This window comes from Bubalus bubalis, chromosome 11 (genome assembly GCF_019923935.1).
Source record: "Bubalus bubalis isolate 160015118507 breed Murrah chromosome 11, NDDB_SH_1, whole genome shotgun sequence".
Taxonomy (NCBI): domain Eukaryota; kingdom Metazoa; phylum Chordata; class Mammalia; order Artiodactyla; family Bovidae; genus Bubalus; species Bubalus bubalis.
The window spans coordinates 43,421,800-43,440,599 of record NC_059167.1 but is presented as its reverse complement, the minus strand read 5'-3'; the positions used below and the strand labels follow the sequence as shown (position 1 = coordinate 43,440,599).

Genomic DNA, 18,800 nt, shown 5'->3' with positions numbered 1-18,800 from the left:
AGTGTAACACTAATGGCTGTAAGTTTCTAAATTCTTACTCTTGATTTCTATAAATGCCTTGTCTTGGATCAATAACAACGGGTTTGTCGATTGGCACTAGCCTGTGGCCCACATTTTTGGCAGCACCGCTCCAGTGCACTGACAAAAATCAGACTTCTGGAGACTGAGGTCAGGTCTTGGAATGTGGGGACTCATCTGAAGCGTCGCTCTTGATCCTGAGTCGTCAGCTGGTCACCTAGCTGCCTTTTTCTAGCCTTAAGCACAATGCTGTGTTACTCCCTAGCTTAAAAACTATCCACTGTTCCCTTTCTCTCTAGGGTAACATCCCAATCCTTTAACATGACACCAAAGGCCTTCCAGACTGGTTCCACACTTTTTTGGTCTCATTTTTTACTATTCTTTATTCCAGTAGACCTACAGTGTCCAATGTAGTAGCAACTAGCCACAAGTGGCTATGGAACAGCTGAAATGTGGCTAATTTAGGAAGTGAGATTTTAATTTTTAAAATGAAAACAACTTATACATAATTCAATTACTGCACAATTTTTGAAATGTTTGGAATGATTTGAGTATGTGAATCTACTTTTTCAACTGTAAATTTTATGAAATCAATTACTGAGATATACTATAAATGTAAAAAACATACCAGATTTTGAACACTTACTTAGTAATAACAGAAAGAATGCAAAACACTTTAAAATATTTAATACTTTTAAATATTGATCACACAGGAAATAGTACTATTTTGGATACACTGGGTCAAATAAAAGATTATTAATTTTTAATCATTTAACTTTTTCAATGTGGCTACTATAAAATTACATATATGCCTTGTGTTATGTTTATACTGGACAGTGCTAGACTAGATAATCAAGTCCCACATCTCCTGATTTTTCCCTTTCCCTGTTTGACTCATTAGCAATATAGGTTAGGTCTAATCACAAAATATCTCTTCAATACATTCACTTTATCTCTACTGCTATTTATGTTACTCCATTGTGGCTCAGTGGTAAAGAATCTGCCTGCCAGTGCAGGAGATGCAGGTTCCATCCCTGGGTTGGGAAGATCCCCTGGAGAAGGAAATGGCAACCCACTCCAGTATTCTTGCCTGGGAAATCCCATAGACAGAGGAGCCTGACAAGAGTTGGACATGACTGACTAAACAACCACTATTCCTTAAAATCCTTCAATGGCTTTAAAGCTCTGAAACTTACTAAGGATGTAAACTTCTACTATTCCTTTCTTTGCTCTCTAGACTTGAGCCACATTGCCTTTCTTGCTTTCTCATCTTAGGATTTTTGCCTTACTATTCCTTTGGTCTTGAATACTGGCCTCAACTAACTTATTCCCATTCCAGTCTTAGCTCCAAATAATATTTTCTCAGAGGCCATGCAGCCTACAAGATCTCAGTTCCCCAACCAGGGACTGAACCTGGGCCCCCTCAGTAAAGCCTAGCTACTAGGCTATCAGGGAACTCTGAGAGAGGCCATTTCTGAACAAGCTCCAAAATTCTGCTGGCTCTCTCTCCCAGAGAAATGCTTCATCCAAATACCCTTTCATTTTCTTCATGAAAGATAGTGATATTATCTTTCCTCTTCTTTTATAAAGCTTTATAGTCTGTTCCCTCCACAGAAACAGGAGCAGGAAATTTGTTGGTCTTTTCCCTGCTTAATCTGCCCAAACGAGCAGAGTGCCAGTTACAGTTTTTCTCGAAACAACTTAAATGAAAGAATACCTAACTACCTACTAGATATACCTGCTTGGTTGCCTCATAAGCACTTCAAATTCTACATGGTCAAAACAGAACCATCTTCCTCCCCTAATATGTATTCCTCTTCCCTTGTTTCTAATCTCCATGAAGATATCCTTCAGACTGCTCCTCCAAGACACTTGGGAGTCATTTTTGACACAGCCCTCTGTCATTCCCTATCCAGTCAACCAAATCACCAAGCTCTTAGCAACATCTTCGGTCATACTTTTCATTCCTGTTTGCCACCACTCAGTTCAAGTCATTAATCTCTCACAGACTGTTCTCTCTGCCTCTGACTTTTACCTAATAGTGATCTAAAATACAAATCTGATCTTACTATGCTTCTACTTAAAATCTTTCAACATCTTCCTCTTAGCTCTCAAAAGCTCTCAGCTCTTCTGCACATGGCGCTCAAGGCTTTTATGACTAGACCTCTTCAGATACATCTCTAGGCATTTCTGAAAAATCTTCTGCACACAAGATTTGTGAAAAATCTTCCGCACACTCAACCATTTCTAGTGTTTGTCTCCTAACCTTTGCATTCATTACTTCTGTCTGGCAAGTCTCCCCAAATCCCTTACTAAAGCTAACTGCTTTTCCTGCAACATGCCATGCCTCCTTCACAGGTAAATAAGGGATTCCTCCTGTATGAAATTTCACAGCATTCAGCAGTTTACCCTCATTATACTCCTGATGATGTCTATCTACTTGTTCACATTCTGCAGCATAAGAACGAGAGCAAAGATTCTATTGCAACCATTAACTGAATGTTTACTCAGATAAATCAATGTTAAAGAAAAGCATGTGAGGATCCAAAGAAGCACTGAAAATACTAAAGAAAAAAACAGAATACGACTCCTATGTCATTCATTTTATTTTAGGCACAACATTTTTGTAAGTTACACAAAGACAAATCTCTACATCAATATTACAAATAGGTAGGTGGAGAAAGACTGTTTACCTGAGGCCACCCTAAATCAGTGGGCAATATGTATTTCATTTGTAAACTCTTCTAAATTAAAATCTTGGTGCTGTCTCCCATATTCCCAATTCATAGATATAAGATGCCAAAAATTGTTAAGGTTGAAGATTGGAAAAGTCACTCTCTGGCTCATCTGTTAAGAAGTTTATCTATGTTATGGGTTTCTTAGCTAACCATTGTAAGTAAATTAAACTCATAAGACTCTTACTTTGCAAATCACCATTCTCAAATAAACTTTGGGGGGGGGGGGGTGCGGAGCATGCAAGAGCTTATTTACCTGACTAGGGATCGAACCTCCGCCCTACAGCTGAAGCGTGCAAAGTGCTAACCACTGGGCCGCCAGGTAAGCGCCCTCAAATAAACTTTTGCTACTTTCTTAATAAAATGCAACAAACACCTTAACATCCCAACCCCGGAAAAACAAGACTTCTACCTCTGAGTTGACAGTAATTCAAGGGAATTCAGCGAGCAGTTATTAGGATCTACAAAGTATAAGGAACCACCACAATGTTTAAAAAAGAGGGAGGGAGCTACATGAACATGTATGTTTTCATCTCAGCGCTCATGCGGGACAGAAGGTTAGCACACGTACTTCAGCCTCCCACTCCTAGCCCCGCAGAAACGAGCGGGCAGGCTGCGTGGCCAGCCCGCTACTCCGCCGCGCACATGGCCGGCCGCAGCTCCCACCCCCGTGCCGCGCAGGCGCTGGGCGAGCCGGGACTTGCGGTCGCCGAGAGGGATCATTCCGCCGGTTTCTTTGTGTTGCTGAAGCTGTAGAAATGGCTTATTTCCCTCCTCTTCGTTAAAAACAAAAATCAGACCCTTTCGCCCCCTTTTCTCCCGCCGGGAGGGATCGGAGAGTGGGCGGGAGGGGGATCTGCTAACTAGGGCAGGGGCGGAAAGGCTCAGGCGAAGAGTTGACGAGGGCCGGGTCTGGGAGGGATGCTGGGAGCTTTGACTCACTCGCACACCATGTGTCCCTCCGCGCGCAGCACGGGGGACTTTTCGGTGGGGATTTTGGGCGCCGACCAGACGCGGCATTTTCGGAAAATAGCGCCCTGTGCAGCTGAAGCGCTTTGTGTTTAGCGGGGCCGCGTCAGCCCGGCAGGGTACGAGGCGCCTCGGGTCCCCGAACCACCTCCTGCTGCTCCCCCGTCGCCGCTCCCGAAGCTTTTCCAGGTCAGTGCGGGTCTGTGTAGGGCCCTGTTACCACCGGATGTGGAAGTTGATCTCTTCGCTGGTAAAAAATAATTCCACTTCCCCCGGAACCCAGATCATCCCCGCGATTTCCTGTTTATTGCATTAAGGCGCCGGGTTTCCGGGGCTCCTGGCCCCGCTTATTCCGCGGGGGTCGGCGGGGTGGGCCTGGGTCCCCGCTCCGCCCGCGCCGCCGCCGCGCTTTGTCCGCTGGCACCCCGCTTCTGGGAGGGGCGGGCAGACATGGTGGCGGCCGCCGCCCCCTCGTCGGCCCCGGCGCACCACGGCCTCCCCGCGGCTCTCCGCCGGGCCGGTGCCGAGCGGCGGCCCTGGAGCGGGATAGGGTCGGGCCAGGGCTGCGGGAACTGCGGCCGCCGAGTAGCAGGCGGTGGGCGGGCGAGGCAGGCTGGCGCGTTACGGCCTTGGCGCTGCCGCCCCGGGAGCCTCCGCTGTCTTTGTCTGGGCCTCCGGACCGCCCAGCCGGAGCGAGGAAGGGTCGGTGGGGGCGGCCGGCCTCCGGCGCGCTGTGCTGTTCGGGCTGCGGGGCCTGGAGGCGCTCGGGCCGCGGCGGGAGCAGCCGGCTTGGCCGGCCCGGACAGGGTTAACGGGAGCGCCCAGTTGGTTCCGTGCGGGTCGGCCGCGGCGATTGCCTCGGCCTCGGGGACTCGAGTTCCTGAGGGAGGAAGCCAGCTGCTCTGGATGCTGGGGACTTCTGCTCTTGGCATTTGCCCGCCGGCATCTGCGGGTGCACGGCCTCCGGGACGAAGTTGAGAATTTTGCCAGGTCATTTCTGTCTCAGCACCATCAGTGTGTTTTTAGTGTGTTTTCGTTGAAGCTCTCTTACCATGTTGAACCAGCGTGCCTAGCCTCGAGGGTGCATCGTGAAAACTGAAACCAAAGGAATGATACAGGCCTGCTTTGTGTGTGTTTCCCCACTTGAAGCCTGTTTTCAGTACACATAACTCTTGCTTTAAACCTGATTGGACTGTGGCGTGGAGACATCTGTTCAAAGGAGGGGCAGAGACCACAGTACTTCTGAAGGGGGCTTGGTAATGTGGAAGTATCTTAAGTGTTCTCTATGGACACTGATTTGCTGTCTCTATTCAGGCAAGTTACTTTTGTGAAGTACAGTTTTTATCTAGAAAATGGTTTGGTGTAATGAGTGCAGTAACTTGCCATCCCAGAGTTAAAGCACCATAGTTTATTATGCAGAAGTTAGTGGCCAGAAGTTCTTTTTGCAGATAGTCTTTTTTCACATAGGGACCCACCCAGCTTGCTTTAAATTTCTTCTCACTGACATGTAACCATCGACCTTGACACTTCCACTTTCAGGCTCAGAGTTTGAATTTAAGGAAACGAAAGATGGCTTTGTCTTTTTTCTTAACATTTTCTCGAATTTATTTTCCCACAAAATAACAAAGGACTGTTGCATGTTAACGCAAGTGATATTTTAGGCAAGAGTGACATTGTTTTGCATTTCTGTTTCTTTTGAATGTCTAACAGAAGATAGCTGGATTCGTGAACCTACTTCTGCGTTCAGTTTGTTGTGTTATCACATCATGTAACCGCTGGTAAACGCCACTGTATACTCATTTCTTTTTTTAAAAGCTGAAAAATGTGTCATTTCTATCCTGCTGTCATTCAAATCAAATCAGGATATTATTGTAAAAGACACATTTAAAAAAATACGGATAAGAAGGTTGTTTCCTGTGCTTTTTTTCTTGAGCTCTAGCTTTTTTTCAATTTGGGATTTAGATGCATAAACATCATGAATAAAGATTGCATAATCTGCATATGATTTTAGAGACTCAATATTTGAAAAAATTTTAAGTGATTAAACTTAATTTTTAATTCCACAACTTATTTTTAATGATGTACACAAATAAAACACGAATTCCATGTTAAATTTGCTTGTGAAAACTTGTGTGCAAGTGTAATTTCTGAAGTTGAACACTTCAAAGTATTATCGGAGTGCCAGATTAAAAAGGAGTCCCGCAGTGAAACCTTTGGTGAAACTGCTTTTGCATTGTAACCCATATACAAATGTAGAGCTAACTCTGTAACTTAAGAGTTCATGAGTTACCTATTTCTGAATCAGTCTGGGTGTTCTAGGTTGGAGGACAGTTGTAAATGTGTGAACACTTAAAGCCATACCTGCTTTGGTTTAATGGTTCTGAAATGAAGCTTCTGGTTGTTTTGTGAACTTTAGTCTGATTCTGTCAGTCTGTAGTTCTCTCCTGTTCCATCAACAGGAAGCATCTGGTCTGTCTTCATGTAATTGCTAGAAAATGCCAGGTATATTTTTGATGTTTGCTATTCACATGAAAATAAATATCAGATTGGATTTTGAGTTGTACTCCCCACCCTCAGCTCTAGATATATTTATGATGAGCTCATCGTCTATAGAATGGACTTTTTTTTGGCCCTTGAGTACCTTAAGTTAGAAATAGCAGGTAAAACAAGTTGTGAGGGGTTCGGAGTCACTGCGAGAAAGTTTTGACTCATGAATTAATGATGAGGGTGCCATAGCCCTTTGCAAGCAGGTTGAGTGTGGATAGGCTCCATCTCTTCTCTCTGCAAATACTAATAAGCAAACTGAAACAAAACCTTTAAGTTCAGGGCAACTTAGTTTTCCAGTGAGTCATTTCTTTGGTCCCTGAGCTTTCCAACTAGTAATCATGTTTCTGTAGCACTAATGTGTCTACCTCAGGACAACTATAATTAGTATATTTAACTTTTTCTGAAGATGTTTGTTCCATCAGGCTCTCTGGTCAGTTTATTAGTATTAGGGCCTGTGTGTTACCTCACAATGTTGACTACAGTGGTCTGCACAGAGAAGATACTTTGGTGCAGCCAACTGTCCCGTTCGGACATTGGTGGGCTAATGCAGTTTTTATTATTTGGGCTAAGTATGTCCATAATGTTAGAGGCTTGACCATTAAGTGATTTCCCCACTGAAAATAAATCCACCTGTAGGGCCATTGGTCCATTTAGAAATAGAAACCTAAAATTCTTAGCCCTGGCTCTCTTAACCTTTTAATGGGAATGATTATAAAGGTTGGCTGTTAGGGCCCAAGATGCTAATGCACAAATAGTGTGGAAAAGACTCGATCATTTTAACTGATTGTACATTTAATATGAATGAACACTTAAAAAATTTTAAAAAGTAAATGCCATTTTGAAGAGCAAGGTGTCAGCCCCACTTTACTTTGTACTGGTTGTGTTGTACCTGGGGTATTATTTCAAATAGCATACTATCCTATTGTAAGTGGGATCTTGGATCAGTTCTGAAACTTTGTATCAGAATCAGCTGGAGAGCTCATTAAAAAGACCTATGGAGGCCCAAGCTTAAGTAGGATAGGAACTGACCCACTCTGTTTTTCTCACATTCCTTAGATGATAAACAACTAAGTTTAAAAACCACCCAACTATAGAGCATGGCCAGAGAATTTTGATTGTGGAGGGAAATGGAAGGGAGGAAAAGTTGAAAAACGGTGATCTTTGGCCCAAAAAAGAGAAGCTCATCTATCCTGTCAGAACAATCAGGTTTGATTTGACCAGAAAGAACTAGGAGTAAGGGGTAGAAATTAGAAGAAGGCAGATTTTAACATTCCTGGAAGAAAAATTCCTCAACAACAGTATAATGGGTTGTTTCTGGTGGTAGGCTGTCCCCGTCCACTGATGGGCGTTCAAGTTAGGAGTTCAAGAGAAGGGGAAATGGTGAGCCGAATCAGGATTTCGCCAGGTTTCCTTAAGTTCCCTACGGACTGAGAGTTTACAAATATGTGTAGGTTTGCAGATACAAAAGTGGAAGAGCAAAAGCTAACTGAAACAAGTTAGCTTAACTGGATCATAGTTTTCATTTTCTTGGATAAGGAAAAATGAATATTAAATGAGAGAACTATTTAATGAGGGTTTTTTTAAACCCAGCTGTAGTTTGGCATATTCAAAGCCTGAAAAATGGGCATACCTTCTGATGTGGAAATTTTAAGTGAATTTGTTTTGGTTTTTATTTTGGTGTAATAGAAATATACCAATAAATCGGTAGCTGTTTACAACCAGTTGCAGCATCGTTGATAATAAAAGCTGCATATTAACACATTTGATTCCTTCCCCACATTAATCATATATAGTAAGTAATGCTGTTCCCATTTTTCATAAGAGAAAATTGAGATACAGAGAAATTACTAGGTAGCTCACCCAAGTTAGCAGAATTAGTAACTGGTAGAGCACAGACTTGGTTACAAGCAGTTCTATGCTGTAAAATTGTAAACAACTTAGATGTTTCACAGAATTAGGATACATTCCTACCGTGGGGGTCCTGCCTAGCCATTTTTTTAATGCTTTGTTGTTGTTTAGTCGCTAAGTTGTGTCCAACTCATTTGCGACCCCATGAACTGTAGCCCACCAGCTGCCTCTATCCGTGAGATTTCTCAGGCAAGTATACTGGAGTGGATTGCCATTTCCTTCTCCAGAGGATCTTCCTGACCCAGGGGTCAAACTTGCTTCTTCTGCAATGGAAGGCAGAGTCTTTACTGCTGAGCCATAAAAATGTAAAAACATGAAATTATGTTTTGGTGTATGTGAAGTAAAAAAAGTAAATTTAAAAATATGATTTTATTTTGATTAAATAACAGGTATTTTGACATCTGGAAGGAAATTGCCAAATTGTTAAGTGATTATTTCTGTATGTAATTTTATAGAAGACTGTTTTCTTTTTACTTACATAAATTTTCTAACTTTTACAGTGAATTTGTATTATTATGTATCTTGGGATTAAAAGGATTAAGGTTATGTTTCAATAAAAATTAAAGATACTAGCATAAGCTGAGTTTGAATTTTACACTGTGCAATTTATGCAAGTTGGCTAAGGAACTGCACATAAATGAGTATTTGAAAGTGCGTGAAGTGTTCTGTGTTTGTTTGATTCCTTACCACTCTAATATATTAATTGAATAGGAAGAAACACCACTGATTCTTGCCACCCTACCTAATCAGTTCTGTATTTTATGTTTTTTTTTCACCTTATGTGTAATATTTTAAATGTTGTGTTCATCCCAGTTTAGTCACTCCCTAGTTCTGTGACTTTAGGCAACTTGCCTAATCTGCTTTACTTTCCTTCTTTGTGCAATTCAAATAATTGCAATACTTAACTCATGGTGCTTGGAAGGATTAAGTGAGTTCAGTTCAGTTCAGTCGCTTAGTCGTGTCTGACTCTTTGCGACCCCATGAACTGCAGCATACCAGGCCTCCCTGTCCATCACTAACTCCTGGAGTCCACCCAAACCCATGTCCATCGAGTTGGTGATGCCATCCAACCATCTCATCCTCTGTTGTCCCCTTCTCCTCCTGCCTTCAATCTTTCCCAGCATCAGGGTCTTTCAAATGAGTCAGCTCTTTGCATCAGGTGACCAAAGTATTGGAGTTTCAGCTTCAAAATCAGGCCTACCAATGAACACCCAGGGCTGATCTCCTTTTGGATGGACTGGTTGGATCTCCTTGCAGTCCAAGGGACTCTCAAGAGTCTTCTCCAGCACCACAGTTCAAAAGCATCAATTCTTCGGCTCTCAGCTTTATAGTCCAACTCTCACATCCATACGTGACCACTGGAAAAACTGTGGCCTCGACTAGACGGACCTTTGTTGACGCAGTAATGTCTCTGCTTTTTAATATGCTGTCTACATGGGTCATAACTTTCCTTCCAAGGAGCATATAAATTGATGAGAAAGTGTCTGAGACATACTTAATAGCCCAGTGCTGTGCTTAGTCTGTCAGTCCTGTACGACTCTTTGCAACCCCACGAACTGTAGCCCACCAGACTTCTCTGTCCATGGGATTCTCCAGGCAAGGATACTGGAGTAGATTGCCATGCCCTCCTCCAGATGATCTTCCCAACTCAGGTCTCCCGCACTGCATGTGGATTCTTTACCATCTGAGCCACCCAGGAAGAATTTTTTGTATATAGCTAAGGTGAAGGCAATGGCACCCCACTCCAGTACTCTTGCCTGGAAAATCCCATGGACAGAGGAGCCTGGTGGGCTGCAGTCCATGGGGTCACGAAGAGTCGGACATGACTGAGCGACTTCACTTTCACTCATCACTTTCATGCATTGGAGCAGGAAATGGCAACCCACTCCAGTGTTCTTGCCTGGAGAATCCCAGGGATGGGGGAGCCTGGTGGGCTGCCGTCTATGGGGTCGCACAGAGTCGGACACGACTGAAGTGACTTAGCAGCAGCAGCAAGGTAGTGTTAATGTAATCTTTCAACAGTTAGTGCAGTAGCCTGCTTCAAACAAGTTACTATTTCTGCTGCAAAATGTATGAACCTTTACACCAAGTGGGGTAAATAAAGACTATAAATAACTTCATGTCAGTTTAGGTAAGGTGTTACTGCCAAACAAGTTATTTTGGGTTTCACAGCTTTTTTTGGCTTTTGGAATTGCAGTTAAGGAACCTGTGGAATTTACTTAATTTTCAGTCCTATTTTATTTTACTATTACAACATTTTTAATATTAAAGCATGTATAGGAGGTCCAAGATCAAGGTGCCACATCACAGGGCTCTGGTTAGGGCCCTCTTTCAGATTGCAGACTTCTCTGTTGTATCCTTTTATGGTGGAAGGTGCAAAGGGACCCTTCTCAGGTCTCTTTTTATGAGGACATTTATCTCATTCATGATCTGACTATACCTTCCAAAGACTCCTTCCTAATACCATCGCTTTGGGCATTAGGAGTTCAACATAAAATTCAGGGTTGGGGAGACACACAAATTTTTAGACGTAGCAAACAGTATACTGTTTAAGTGAATGATCTAAAAAAATTTCTTACATCCTAACTGGCTTGTGTGAACTTCTGCAATTATTGCAATTATTCCACCTATGCTCCTTTATCTGTTCTGTTCATAGGGACCCTCAGTTTGTCTCCCTTAGTTTATTCCTGTATGTATTATATATAGCCTGAACTTGACATCAATCACTCCTTTCATATTTTACTGGACTCCTGTTGTCAAATCTTCCTACCTGTCTAGTTCCTGTTTTTCCTCAGAGATCGCAGTGTATTTGTTGGGGAAGGTAGGTAATTATGAAAATTTCTTGGCCACTATAAATTTATGCTGTACAAATCCAATAGACCCTTGCTACTTGGCAGTCATTTTATTAATCTGATATTTTGCTGTTGTTTTGTATCTTTTCTCTCTCTCAAGAGATGTCACTGACTTATATTTAATTGAAAAAGTATAGAATGCAAGCTTGCATGTTGTCACTATGACAGATCTATCCAGTCACCTTATTTTGTAAACAGAATAGAAGAGGAATCTTGCTTCTCTAGGAATCTTGCTGCCATACTTAACTTTCCTTTGATCACTTTGATCATTAACTGCAGGGATTTCTCCTTACCTTCAAATATTGCAGTGTATACAGACTTCTATGTTTTAGGAGGAAAAGAAACGACTTTAACTATTAACTACTGTTCTTTTTAGCTATCTTCCTCATTTCTTTATTTCAAAAATTTTAAGACAGTTAAAATATTGCTGCCCTCAGCTCTTTCACTACTTCTTCCCTACATTATTGCAATTTTGTAATGACATTACATGTGAATGTGACATACTCAGACTGTTGCTTCAAGGGACATCCTTCCCAATGGTATTGGTTTCATCCTGGTTTTAGTCAGTCAGTGTGTATGTGTTGCTATGGCCTTCCACTTAGGCTTCTTAACCTTTCCTGTCCTCGCCTTTCATGTTAGTGTGCCGTCTTGATTTTCCTTTTCTAGTTGCTTCATTCGTGAATTTCTGTTGTTTCACGATCCTCTTAGCGCTGTCACTCCTCTCAGTCCTTGGCTCTGTGCTCACCTCTTTTTGTCTCTTCTTCATGGATGTTCTATATGTTGATGACCCGTAAGGGTACTCCCCAGGCTGGTGTCTCCAGTTGGTTTACCAAGTATTGCCTTTGAGAGGCTCAAGGAATTTCATTCTCTTTTTGGTTTATCATTACCCAACTTCCACCTACTTTATTTTTCTTTGTTTTATCATCATCATGCTTAAATCTTGAAGTCATCTGTGATATGTTTCTCCTTTATTTCTTATATCCAGCAGTCAGCATTATTCTTTAGGTTAATTTTTCCTGGATCTCTATTTTTGGGATTCTGCATTGCCTATTATCTGCCCTTTGTAACTTTATTTATTTATTTTAAAATATTTACTTAGTTATTTGGCTGCACTGAGTCTTAGTTGTGGCATGTGGAATCTAGTGCCCTAATCAGCAGTTGAGCCCAGGCCCCCTGCATTGGGAGCTTGCAGTCAGCCACTGGACCACCAGGGAAGTCCTGCCCTTTCTAACTTTCTTCCAATCCATCTTGCATATGGCTGCCAGAATAATTTTCCTAAAATTTTTTTGAGCCCATTGCTGCTAAACCTAAGCAGCCTGAAGAGAGAACATGTGCTGTTGACTTTTGCACTCTCCACTGTGCCAAGCAAAGTGAATTGAACTTGTGCTGAATAAATGTTTGAATGGATCATCGTTTGCTCAAAACATAGAACGACTCTCAGTTGTCTACAGGATAAAGTCCAAACTCTGCTTTCTGGCTTTCAAGTCTTTCTGTTTTACACTCTGCTTCTTTAGCCTTGTTCTTGACTTCTTAACATCACCAAGATAGTATTTGCTCTATAGGATGCCATGCTTAGGTTTGACTCCATGTGTTCTTCCTTTTCCTTTTCCTGGCTGGTCAAAGCCTCTTCAGCCTAACAGTACTCTGTGCCAGGCACGGTTCCAATCTCTGGTGTTTCAGTAGTGAACAAAACAGAAGACAAAGTCTGTTTTCTTGGAGCTGACATTCAGTGTTGGGGGAGAGAGGGCGCAATAAACAAATGTCAGGTGGTAATGAATGTAATGAAGAGTAAAACTGGATAAATGGATGAATACAGACACAAGAATACAATGTTAAAGAGAACAGGGAGTAAAGGACTAGTTTTAAAATGACTCGAAAAAAAAGAAGAAAACTAAAAAAATAAATGACTTGAAGGCAGGTTGGTATCTATCATAATTACAATTGCATTTATCCCTGTCCCAGCAGCCCAACTTCAGGGAATTTATCTTACAGTCCTATGAAATGGAATGATGCATTTACAAAGTTATTAATTGCAGTGTAGTTTATAATAGCAATAAAGTCCACCTACAGTAAACTGAGATGTATCCATACAACAGCATACTAAGCAGCTTTATAGAAAATGAGGAAGCCCTCTATGAACTAATAGGAAAGGATCTTCAGGATGCATTAAAAAAGCAAATGCAGAAAGTGTATATAGTAATGCAGTCATTTGGTAACTATAGAAATATTGGAAGGATATCCATGAAACTAGTGAAGGTGAATAATTGTGGCTGGGGAGAAGACGGGAGTAGCATAAATGCTTCTGTTGAGACTTCAATGTATACATTTCTATGCTTTGACGTTTTGAACTATTGAAAACAGAAGAGCAAAGGAGAAGTAAAGTAGCCCCTATAAGACTTGATGATCTGCTGTATGTAGAGACAAGAGGAACAGGGAGGAGTTGAGGACAGCTCACAGATTCTCTAATTTGGGAGGAAAAGAGGGTGATAGTGTTATCAGCAATACAAGAGGAAGACTAGGTTTTGGCTGGCATGAGAAGTTCTGGTCATGCCAGTTGATGAATGCTTTTACTCTTTTGTAGTTTTGTGTGTATATGTGTGTGGCTGCTTAGTCACTCAGTTGTGTTCCACTCTCTGTGACCCCATGGGCCATAGCCCACCAGACTCCTCTGTTCATGGTATTATTCCAGCAAGAATACTGGAGTGCATTGCCATTTTCTCCTTCAGGATATCTTCTCTACCCAAGGATCGAACCCACACCTCCTGAGGCTCCTGCATTGGCAGGTGAATTCACCACTGAGCCACCTGGGAAACCCTGTGTGTGATGTGTGTGTATAATTTATGTTTTTTCGATATAGAACTCGAGGTTGTCTTACACATGAATAGTAAATAGTCATCAATAAACATTTTTTATCTTTTGATTACAGACATTTATATTCTGTGTTTTTTTTTTTGAAAACAGCTTTGTGGTGATGTCATAATTTTACAGTCAAATAGGGACATTGGTACGCACAGATAGAATGTAGATAGAGCAATAGAGAATGTATATCTGATAGCTTATATGGGAAATAGGAAATTTATTAGCATAGTTCCAATTTAATTATATCTTTTGATGCCTGAAATTAAAAGCAATAAAAAGGGCTTTTTAATAAGAAAGTGATCTTTCAGTTCAGTTCAGTCCCTCAGTCGTGTCCAACTCTTTGTGACTCCATGGACCGCAGGACGCCAGGCCTCCCTGTCCATCACCAACTCCCGGAGTTCACTCAGACTCTTGTCTGTTGATGATGCCATCCAACCATCTCATCCTCTGTTGTCCCCTTTTCCTCCTGCCTTCAATCTTTCCCAGCAGCAGGGTCTTTTCCAGTGAGTCAACTCTTCGCATAAGGTGGCCAAAGTACTGGAGTTTCAGCTTCAGCATCAGTCATTCCAATGAATATTCAGGACTGATGTTCTTTAGGGTAGACTGGTCGGATTTTCTTGCAGTCCAAGGGACTCTCAAGAGTCTTCTCCAACACCACAGTTCAAAAGCATCAGTTCTTCAGCACTCAGCTTTCTTTATACTCCAACTCTCACATCCATAGATGACTACTGGAAAAACCATAGCTTTGACTAGGTGGACTTTTGTTGACAAAGTAATGTCTCTGCTTTTTAATATGCTGTCTAGGTTGGTCATAACTTTTTTTCCAAGGAGTAAGTGTCTTTTAATTTCATGGCTGCAGTCACCATCTGCAGTGATTTTGGAGCCCCAAAAAATAAAGTCTGACACTGTTTCCACTGTTTCCCCATCTATTTCCCATGAAGTGATGGGACCAAATGCCATGATTTTACTTTTCTGAATGTTGAGCTTTAAGCCAACTTTTTCACTCTCCTCTTTCACTTTCATCAAGAGGCTTTTTAGTTCTTCACTTTCTGCCATAAGGGTGGTGTCATCTGCATATCTGAGGTTGAAATATTGATATTTCTCCTGGCAATCTTGATTCCAGCTTGTGCTTCTTCCAGCCCAGCGTTTCTCATGATGTACTCTGCATAGAAGTTAAATAAGCAGGGTGACAATATACAGCCTTGACGTACTCCTTTTCCTATTTGAAACCAGTCTATTGTTCCATGTCCAATTCTAACTATTGCTTCCTGACCTGCATACAGGTTTCTCAAGAGGCAGGTCAGGTGGTCTGGTATTCCCATCTCTTGAAGAATTTTCCACAGTTTATTGTGATCCACAGAGTCAAAGGCTTTGGCATAGTCAATAAAGCAGAAATAGATGTTTTTCTGGAACTCTCTTGCTTTTTTGATAATCCAGCGGATGTTGGCAAGTTGATCTCTGGTTCCTCTACCTTTTCTAAAACCATCTTGAACATCTGGAAGTTCACGGTTCACGTATTGGTGAAGCAATCCTTCATGTTAGGACTCCCCAAAATAATTTTTGAAGGACACTGACTGGCACGTAGTCAAAGATAACCAACCATACACACAGACAAACATGAGCAAGAACCAGTGGAAAGGAGAGACAGCAGAAAAAGATCGTCATAGGCATCACATATTAGAAGATACAGGTTAAACAACCATAATTACTGTGTTCACAGAAATAACACATCTGAAGAGAGGAAGCAGAAAAAAATGGCATTGTAGATTTGAAAATAACAATTACAACTACTGGAAATAGAGTAAATGAATTAAAAACTTAATGGTGCAGTTTTCAGCACATTAGACCCATCAGGAAAATTTTTGAACTAGAATATAGATCAGACAGCATTATCCAAGATGTAGCTTCAAGGTAGAAAAGAGAGAACGATGGAAAATATAGATGACAGGGTAAGAGATGTGGAGGATAGTGTGAGAAAGTCTTAATTGGAATTCCAGAAGAAGAGAAAGAAAGAAAAATAGGTCATTTAGAGAGGTGATTACTGATGTTTTCCAGAAACAATGAAAGATACCAAACTAGGATTCAAGAATCCCAATGAATCCACATTAGAGTAAAAATAAATTTACACCTTGGTTCAGTTCAATTCAGTTCAGTTGCTCAGTCATGTCCGACTCTTTGCAACCCCATGGACTGCAACATGCTAGGGTTTCCTGTCCATCACCAATGCTCGGAGCTTACTCAAACTCATGTCCATTGAGTCAGTAATGCCATCTGACCATCTCATCCTCTGTTGGCCCCTTCCCCTCCCGCCTTCAAACTTTTCCAGCATCAGGGTCCTGTCTAGTGAGTTTTTTGCATCAGGTGGCCAAAGTATTGGAGTTTCAGCTTCAGCATCAGTCCTTCCAATGAATATTCAGGACTGATGTTCTTTAGGGTAGACTGGTTGGACTTCCTTGCAGTCCAAGGGACTCTCAAGAGTCTTTTCCAACACCACAGTTCAAAAGCGTGAATTCTTCGTCATTCAGCTTTCTTTATAGTCCAACTCTCACATCCATAGATGACTACTGGAAAAAGCATAGCTTTGACTAGACAGACCTTTGTTGACAAAGTAATGTCTCTGCATTTTAATATGCTGTCTAGATTGATCATAGCTTTCCTTCCAAGGAGCAAGCGTCTTAATTTCATGGCTGCAGTCACCATTTGCAGTGATTTTGGAGCCCCCCCAAAATAAAGTTTCTCACTGTTTCCATTGTTTCCCCATCTATTTGCCATGAAGTGATGGGACCAGATGCCATGATCTTAACTTTTATGAATTTTGAGCTTTAAGCCAACTTTTTCACTCTCCTCTTTCACTTTCATCAAGAGGCTCTCTAGTTCTTCACTTTCTGCCTTAAGGGTAGTGTCATCTGCGTATCTGAGGTTATTGATATTTTTCCCAGCAATCTTGATTCCAGCTTCTGCTTCATCCAGCCCAGCACTTCGCATGATGTACTCTGCATAGAAGTTAAACAAACAGGGTGACAGTATACAGGATTGACGTACTCCTTTTCCTATTTAGAACCAGTCTGTTGTTCCATGTCCTGTTCTAACTTGCTTCTTGACCTGCATACAGGTTTCTCAAGAGGCAGGTCAGGTTGTCTTGTATTCCCATCTCTTGAAGGATTTTCCACAGTTTGTTGTGATCCACACAGTCAAAGGCTTTGGCATAGTCAATAAAGCAAAAGTAGATGATTTTCTGGAACTCTCTTGCTTTTTCTATGATCCAACGGATATTGACAATTTGATCTCTGATTCCTCTAACTTTTGTAAATCCACCTTGAACATCACTGGAAGTTGAAGGTGGCTTGGAGAATTTGGAGAATTTTGAGCATTACTTTGCTAGCATGTGAAATGAGTACAATTCTGTAGTATTTGAACATTCTTTGGCATTGTCTTTCTTTGGGATTGGAATGAAAACTGACCTTTTCCAGTCCTGTGGCCACTGCTGAGTTTCACAAATTTGCTGGCATATTGAGTGCAGCACTTTAACAGCATTATCCTTTAGAGTTTGAAATAGCTCAACTGGAATTCCATCACCTCCACTAGCTTTGTGTGTAGTGATACTTCCTAAGGCCCACTTGACTTCACATTCCAGGATGTCTGGCTCTAGGTGAGTGATCACACCATCATGGTTATCTGGGTCATGAAGATCATTTTTGTATAGTTCTTCTGTGTATTCTTGCCACCTCCTTTTAATATGTTCTGTTAGGTCCATACCATTTCAGTCCTTTATTGTGTGCATCTTTGCATGAAATGTTTCCTTGGTATCTCTAATTTTCTTGAAGACATCTCTAGTTTTTCCCATTCTATTGTTTTCCTCTATTTCTTTGCACTGATCACTGAGGAAGGCTTTCTTACCTCTCCTTGCTATTCTTTGGAACTCTGCATTCACATGGGTATATCTTTCCTTATCTCCTTTGCCTTTAGCTTCTCTTCTTTTCTCAGCTGTTTGTAAGACCTCCTCAGACAACCATTTTGCCTTTTTGCATTTGTTTTTCTTGGGGAAGCCCTTGATCACTGCCTCCTGTACAGTGTCCAGAACCTCCATCCATAGTTCTTCAGGCACTCTGTTAAATCTAATCCCTTGAATCTATTTGTCACTTCCACTGTATAATCGTAGGGGATTTGATTTCGTTCATACCTGAATGGTCGGTTGGTTTTCCCTACTTTTCTTCCAATTTCAGTATGAATTTGCCAATAAGGAGTTAATGATCTGAGCCACAGTCAGCTCCTGGTCTTGTTTTTGCTGACTGTATAGATCTTCTCCACTTTTGGCTGCAAAGAATATCATCAGTCTGATTTCAGTACTGACCATCTGGTGATGTCCATGTGTAGAGTCTTCTCTTGTGTTGTAGGAAGAGGGTGTTTGCTATGACCAGTGTGTTCTTTTGGCAAAACTGTTTGCCTTTGCCCTGCTTCATTCTGTATTCCAAGGCCCAATTTGCCTGTTAATCCAGGTATCTCTTGACTTCTTACTTTTGCATTCCAGTCCCCTATAGTGAAAAGGACATCTTTTTTGAGTGTTAGTTCTAGAAGGTCTTGTAGGTCTTCATAGTACCATTCAACTTTAGCTTCTTGAGCATTACTGGTTGGGGCATAGACTTGGATTACTGTGATGTTGAATGGTTTGCCTTGGAAACGAACAGAGATCATTCTGTTGATTTTGAGATTGCATCCAAGTACTGCATTTCAGACTCTCTTGTTGACTGTGACTACTCCATTTCTTCTATGGGATTCTTGCCCACAGTAGTAGATATAATGGTCGTCTGAGTTAAATTCACCCATTCCAGTGCATTTTAGTTCTCTGATTCCTAAAATGTCAATGTTTACTCTTGCCATCTCCTTTTGACCACTTCCAATTTGCCTTGATTCA

General features: G+C 41.5%; 1 protein-coding gene across 6 annotated transcripts in view; it reads left to right on the top strand.

Moving 5' to 3' along the window:
* The first annotated feature begins 3,777 nt into the window (after positions 1-3,777).
* GABPB1 (GA binding protein transcription factor subunit beta 1) overlaps positions 3,778-18,800 on the top strand; it is a 68,274-nt gene continuing 53,251 nt past the window's right edge. For 5 of the 6 annotated variants that reach the window (XM_025295575.3, XM_025295574.3, XM_025295573.3 and 2 more), the window contains exon 1: positions 3,788-3,911. The gene's annotated coding sequence lies outside the window, so the exon portion shown is untranslated. Of the gene's footprint in view, positions 3,912-18,800 lie in introns of all 6 variants that reach the window. The other variant, XM_006077790.4, reaches the window with a different exon arrangement.